This window comes from Octopus sinensis, linkage group LG6, assembly GCF_006345805.1.
Source record: "Octopus sinensis linkage group LG6, ASM634580v1, whole genome shotgun sequence".
In the NCBI taxonomy this organism is placed as follows: Eukaryota; Metazoa; Mollusca; class Cephalopoda; order Octopoda; family Octopodidae; genus Octopus; species Octopus sinensis.
Window position 1 is genome coordinate 57148233 of NC_043002.1, and position 7051 is coordinate 57155283.

Sequence of the window (7051 nt, forward strand, 5' to 3'; positions counted from 1 at the left end):
GATAGAATAAATACCATATAAAAGGCATAAATACTGGGATCGATTTGTTCAACTAGCAGCCTTCAAGGCAGTGATCCAGCATGGCCGCAGCCCAATAGTTAAAACAAGTAAATGATAAAAGACAAAAAAACATAAAAAACAATATGGCGTATTTGAAGAAAAGTCTCGTATCTTGTTTCAAGCATATCATTGTAATAATGTTGGCGAGTAGACAGCAACTCTTAGTGTTCCAGATCACATGACTTTCGGAAGTTGGCGTCAGATTTTTCTAAAGATACAACCGGCATTCTGACTAAAGCTGGGAGTTTGGGGGTCAAGTTAATTTCTTATCCTTTGAAAACCCTTGAATTAATTAAGTTAATCATCGGTTTTATGAAACATTAAAGTATTTGGAGATATATCTTCCTTTGTCACGGTTAGTGGTCGTCGTATCTTTTTCTACCGCCGTCGATTGAAGACTTTAATTGTTTTCCGGGAAGACATTATATATACCCAGTTATACACACAATTATATACGGTCGTAGTATATAACAGTAGATTCATTGTGCGAGGATCTAACGATGTATTTTTCACCGGATGCTAGGCACGCACGCGCGCATGCACGCACGCACACACACACACACACACACACATACACACACAGACGTAGAGTGTAATAATGTGTCTGATTTTTCTTTCAGTTTAAGTTCAGTTTAAGAGGGTTCAAACCGGTTGCTGAATGTATGTATGTATGTATGTATAAGCATGTATATATATATATGCGCATATATTTACAAATACACGTTTGTATAATACACACGCACATACACACACATACACACACACACACACGCAAACACATACACACTCACACACACACGCACGCATTTATAATATTATGCCGAAGACACATTCATGACTGTATGGGTAAGAAGTTCACTTCATAACCACGTAGTTTCGGGTTCCAATCCGACTGCGCGAAAACTTGGGTGTCTTCGACACAGTTTCCGTCAACCAAGTAAGGGAATTTGGTTGATAGAAACTGCATGGAGGCCCGTCATACGCACATACATATATGTACACACACTCGCGCGCGCGCATACATGTGTATACGATCATTTGATAACTTGTGTTCGCGTTTGTCCTCTCAACACTTGATAACCAGCGTTGGTCTGTTTACGTTGCAGCAAATTGGTGGTTTGCCAAAAAGGCCAGTAGTATAGGGACCAGACTTGAAAAAATTAGTACTGGGGTTCATTTGCTTCAACTAAACCCTTCAAAGCCGTGTCCAATGATAAATGATAAAGATTGAAAAATTATATATCAAGATGGTGCCCCAGCATGGCCACAGTCTAATGATCGAAACAACTAAAAGATATAATATAAATAATATAAACACACACGCACATATATATATATATATATATATATATATATATATATATATATATATATATATATATATATATGAAAGATCGTGGGTAAGGCCAAAACAATGCGAAGTAAATGCAAGGTAAATCACAAGAAAACAAAAATGTAGACTTAACTTGTATTCAATATTTCGGGGTTATGACCCCATTTTCAAGAAAATAAACGAATGTTGCCGATGAGCGTTCACACACACGCACATCGGCAACATTCGTCGATTTCTAGAAAATGGGGTCATAACCCTGAAATGTTCGATACAAGGTAAGTTTACGTTAATTCATATATTTGTTTTTTGTGATTTACCTTGCATTGTATTGGTCTTACCCACGATCCTTTATACAATATATTCTGCACAAGCTTCATAGTAATTATTCCATATATATATATATATATATATATATATATATATATATATATATATATATATATATATATATACAGGGTCAGGCAAACTGATCTGACACATTTGTAGGTTAAATAAAAGGCAAATGAAGTAAAGAAACAAAAGAGTGTTTTTATTTTTGAAAAGTACATATAATGCCATTTTGTTTCATTATGTTTTAAAAATTAAATCAGTCAAATGGGATCCATTATTGTCCACACACTGTCGAAGGCGTTCACGAAAGTTGTCAATAACTCGGCGGGTCATTTCATGTGGAATGGCAGTAATTTCTTGACGAATTGCATCTTTAAGTTCTGGCGGTGCGAGGTCGGCCGGTTGATTTTCGTTTCAATGCAGATCCAGTAGCTCTGAAGTTGGTAATCCATAACAAGATCGTGTTTCGAGCTGGTACGGGATCATGTCTACCAAGATTGAAGTGCAAACGGAACGCTCTTTGTGTTGCAGTTACAGAATCGTTTGTTTTGATAAACGTTTCCACAATGAAAGCGCGATGCTCACCAGTCCAATTAATGGCAGCAACTGAAAAAGAAACGAAAAACAATGCCTTTTATTTAACCTACAAATGTGTCAGATCATTTTGCCTGACCCTGTATATACATACATATATATATTCAACTGACGTTGAAAGCCAACAAACATAGTTTGCTTTAGAAGCGTTGAGATGTATTGAAAGATAAAGATAAGGAAATAATTTTATTCTCAAACGCAGAATAATGCTAATAATAGATCAACAAACAAGATACGCTATTCATATTTTGCAGGAAAGTCTGTCGCCGACCGATTTTTCTGCAAAATATGGATAGCTTATCCTGTTCATGTTATATTGTTAGCATTATCCTGCGTTTGAGAATAAAATTACTTCCTTATATATATATATACTAGCATTATGACCCGTCGTTGCCGGGTCATTGTGCTAGTGCATGTATATGTGTGTATATATATGTGTACATATTACATCTACATTTATATATATACATTTACACATAAAATACTAAATACAAAGTTATATCTTGATATCGCTAGTGATAACAATACTCAAAATATATAACAGACTGGAATTGTAAGCCCGTCTCTTGCAATTTCGACCAATTGTATCTTGTCCTCCCTCTTGTATAGAAGTGTGGCTATAATCCAGCCTACCTCAACTTCTGGCGGTGGGGGGGCATTTAAAATTTTTATCTGGCACGTCCTACGTCCCAGATATAAAGGTAAAAATAAAATATTTCCACTTTGCAAGTTCGAGTCGAGTACTCCTTTGCACGCTCCGTTGACTCGAACCTTGCTTCTATTGTGGCGAATTTACCGCCTCTGCTTAGGTAGCTTTCATAGTCGCACCAAGATACTTTTCGATGGTGCTTTCCTCCAGGTGTTCAAATCTTCTTTTTTCTCTACATCGTATACTTTATAGACAATAGTCTTTTCTTTAATTTAATTTTTTATTATCCATCTGGACTATTCCATTTTTACACGCTAATTTTAGTTTTAATTTATTCCCATTCATGTGAAACCACTTATTCAAGTTCAAGTCATTGATGCAATTTTATACCAATTGCTTATTTTACTTTTGTTATTTTACGATTATATTATACTTTAGTTTGATTTTAATTATTACTTACTACAAATAATTCAATTGTTATTATTATTTTTATTGTTAAAGTGAAAGTATCTGACATAAAATAGAGAAATGTTTTTGTTTCACTTTTAACTTGTAATACTGAAATAGTGGAGAAGATATGATATTGCTATGGGCTCGCTCCAGGCAAGAAGTTAAACAAACATTTTTTTGCCCATGAAACTACATGGATCCTAAGTAAGGCATGTGTAAAGTTTGAATGAAATTGGTTGTGTAGTTCTCAAGTTTTAGGGAATCGTAGTGGAGAAGATAATATATTGCTGTGGGCTCGCCCTAGGCAAAGAGTTAAAAAAACTTTTTGCCGATGACACTCCCCGGATTCTAAGTAAGGCATTGTAAAATTTGAATGACATTGGTTGTGAAGTTCTCAAGTTTTAGGGAAACACACAGACAGACAGACAGACACATTCTCAGTTTTATATATATATATATATATATATATTGGCGTATTGAAGTATACACAAAAAGAATTAGACCTCAATATATCAAATAGAGGATAGTTTAATAATATATAAATATATATACAATACAAAAGTACATGCATATATACATATATACATTCTCATGCATATATATATATAAATATACACACACATACAATATATATGTATATAAGAAAAACAGAAGTTGAAAATGCACTGAGAATACACACAAACAATAAGAAACGAAGGAAAAAACGATTCCTTCAAAGGGGTCTGAAACATCCAAATCACTGGTAGGGCAGTTGAATACCACAGATATAGGGGTATAAATACAAGTTACAGATAGAGAAATACAATTGACAATGTAACGATTTATTTACATTATAATATAATATAATATACTATAAAATATAATATAGTATAAAATAACATGACCAATTTAAGAAAAAAACAAAGCCAACAATTTGTTTACACACTGTACATTATTTGATTTATAAACAATTCATATCTATGTATACAAGTCTCTTCAGGGCCTTAGTTCACAAAGACAGATGAAATTTCACGTAAAAAATTGCATAATGCTGATTCTGAATGCCTATGTCCCGGAGCGTGAGCGTTAACAGTTCAAATGCATAAGTACAATAAAAGAACAACAAAATTCAAATGGATAGAATAATTAAGTAAAGAAAATTTACAATGGTCCAAAAAGGTTTTTGTATTTCCCCAATAATATTAATCTAAATGTATTTAAATCGAAAATAATCACTGGCCATTTTAATGATATATGATGATGATGATGATGATGATGATGATGATGAGGGTAATAGTAATAATAATAATAATAATAATAATAATAATAATAATAATAATAATAATAAGCACAAAGGATCCGCCGGTACGAGAAACGCCAACATTTCTTTGAACAAAACAAACAGTTCAACTCCAACCGCCAAAAGTTCTACCAAGAACTTGGCAAAAATAAAATAGAAATCACTGCAGCACCAACGGCAGAAGTGGAAGAATTCTGGAGAGAAATATGGTCGGCGAACGAACAACCAAAAAAAAAAGGAGTATTAAAACAACAAACTCAGCATCTGAGCAACTTTGGACCCCCATAACAACTGAAGAGGTCACCCAGGCACTGCAAAGACTAAGCAACTGGAAGGCACCTGGGCATGACAAGATCCCCAATTTCTGGTTGAAATATCTAACAGGAATGCACAAAAAGCTGGCTGAAAATTTTAACAACATACTGGCAGAGCCAGAGACAATGCCTGAATGGCTCACGAAGGGGAAAACCATCTTAATTCCCAAATCAAATGAGACAGCAAAACCTGAAAACTACAGACCTATAACCTGTCTCCCTACAATGTACAAAGCATTTACTGCAGTAATATCGCAAAGATTGAACAAGCACCTGGACGAAAACAACCTGTTTCCAGAAAAGCAGAAAGGATGCCGCAAAGGCTCATATGGCTGTAAAGATCAACTAATGATCAATAAAGCCATAACTGAAGACAGCCACAGAAAGAAGAAAGGCCTCAGTATGGCCTGGATCGACTACAAAAAGGCGTTTGATAGCATCCCCCACACATGGATTCTCGAAACACTAGCCATGAACAAAGTTGCACCAACAACTATAAAGTACATAGAACACTCTATGAATAAATGGCAAACAGTGCTACAGCTCCAAACAAAAGAGGGACTTGTGAAAACCAAAGCCATCCCCATTAGAAGAGGAATATTCCAGGGAGATACGCTCTCTCCACTTCTTTTCTGCTTGGCACTGTCACCTCTATCGGATATGCTAAACAGAACTGGATGCGGATATAAATGTTACGGCAAAAAGATCAGCCACCTTTTATATATGGATGACCTAAAACTATACGCAACAAATGACAAACAGCTGGAAACACTACTAAAGACAGTTCATGGATTTACCAAAGAAATAGATATGAAATTTGGATTAGAGAAATGCGCCAAAGTAACCCTGAAAAGAGGAAAACTAATTAAGAGTAGCAACATCACACTAGATAAAACCAATGAAATAAAAGAATTAGACCAAAGCCAAACTTACAAATACTTAGGAATCCATGAACTAGATAAGACAACACACACAAATGAAAGAGAAAGTAAAAAAAGAATATTATAGACGAGTTAGATCAATACTGAAAACAGAGCTCAATGCTAAAAACAAGATAATAGGTATTAACACTTTAGCCGTCCCAGTTATAAGTTACAGCTACAATATCCTTAACTGGACACTAAATGAACTGACCAAAATAGATAGGAAAACAAGAAAAATAATGACAGGATCTAGGAGGCATCACCCAAAATCTGACATAGAAAGGCTATATATACAACGTATAGATGGTGGTAGAGGCCTTATACAGCTGGAAAACTACTATAAAATAACCATCATATGACTGCAAAATATCTACTTCAGAAGGAAGGAAAACTGATACAAATAGCGGCAAAACACGAGCAAAACAAAAAACTGTTCTCGGTATTTAAGGAAGCTGATAAATACAAACAAGAAATCATACCACCTAACAAATATGAAGAAGAAGAAGAAGATGAAGAAACAACAAAAGCTATAAAACAAATGAAATCCAAACTAAAAATAGAACAGCAACGAACCATGATAAAACGATGGCAAGAAAAGCCCCTTCATGGCAAATACTGGACTAAACTAAATGCAAAAGAAATAGACAAAGAAAAATCCCAACAATGGTTGAGAAGCTCAGCACTCAAAGCAGAGACAGAAGGATTTTTAATTGCAGCACAAGACCAAAGCCTCCCCACCAGAAATTACCAAAAACATATAATGAAAAGAAATATAACAAGTAACTGCACAATATGTGGAGATGGACAAGAAACAATAAATCATATTATCTCTGGCTGCCCAGTCCTGGCTAAGAAGGAATATATTCACAGACACGACAGAGTTGGGACCTATATACACTGGAAACTATGCCAACATTATGGAATAACAACAGAAAAAAGATGGTATAGGCACACACCAGAAAAGGTAACAGAAAACGAGAAAGCAACCATACTCTGGAATATGCCAATACACACAGATAGAGAAATTAAGGCCAACAGACCAGATATAGTTGTCAGAGATCATGAAGGAAAAAAATGTTTTCTAATTGATGTATCAATACCAGCGGATGACAACGTTTC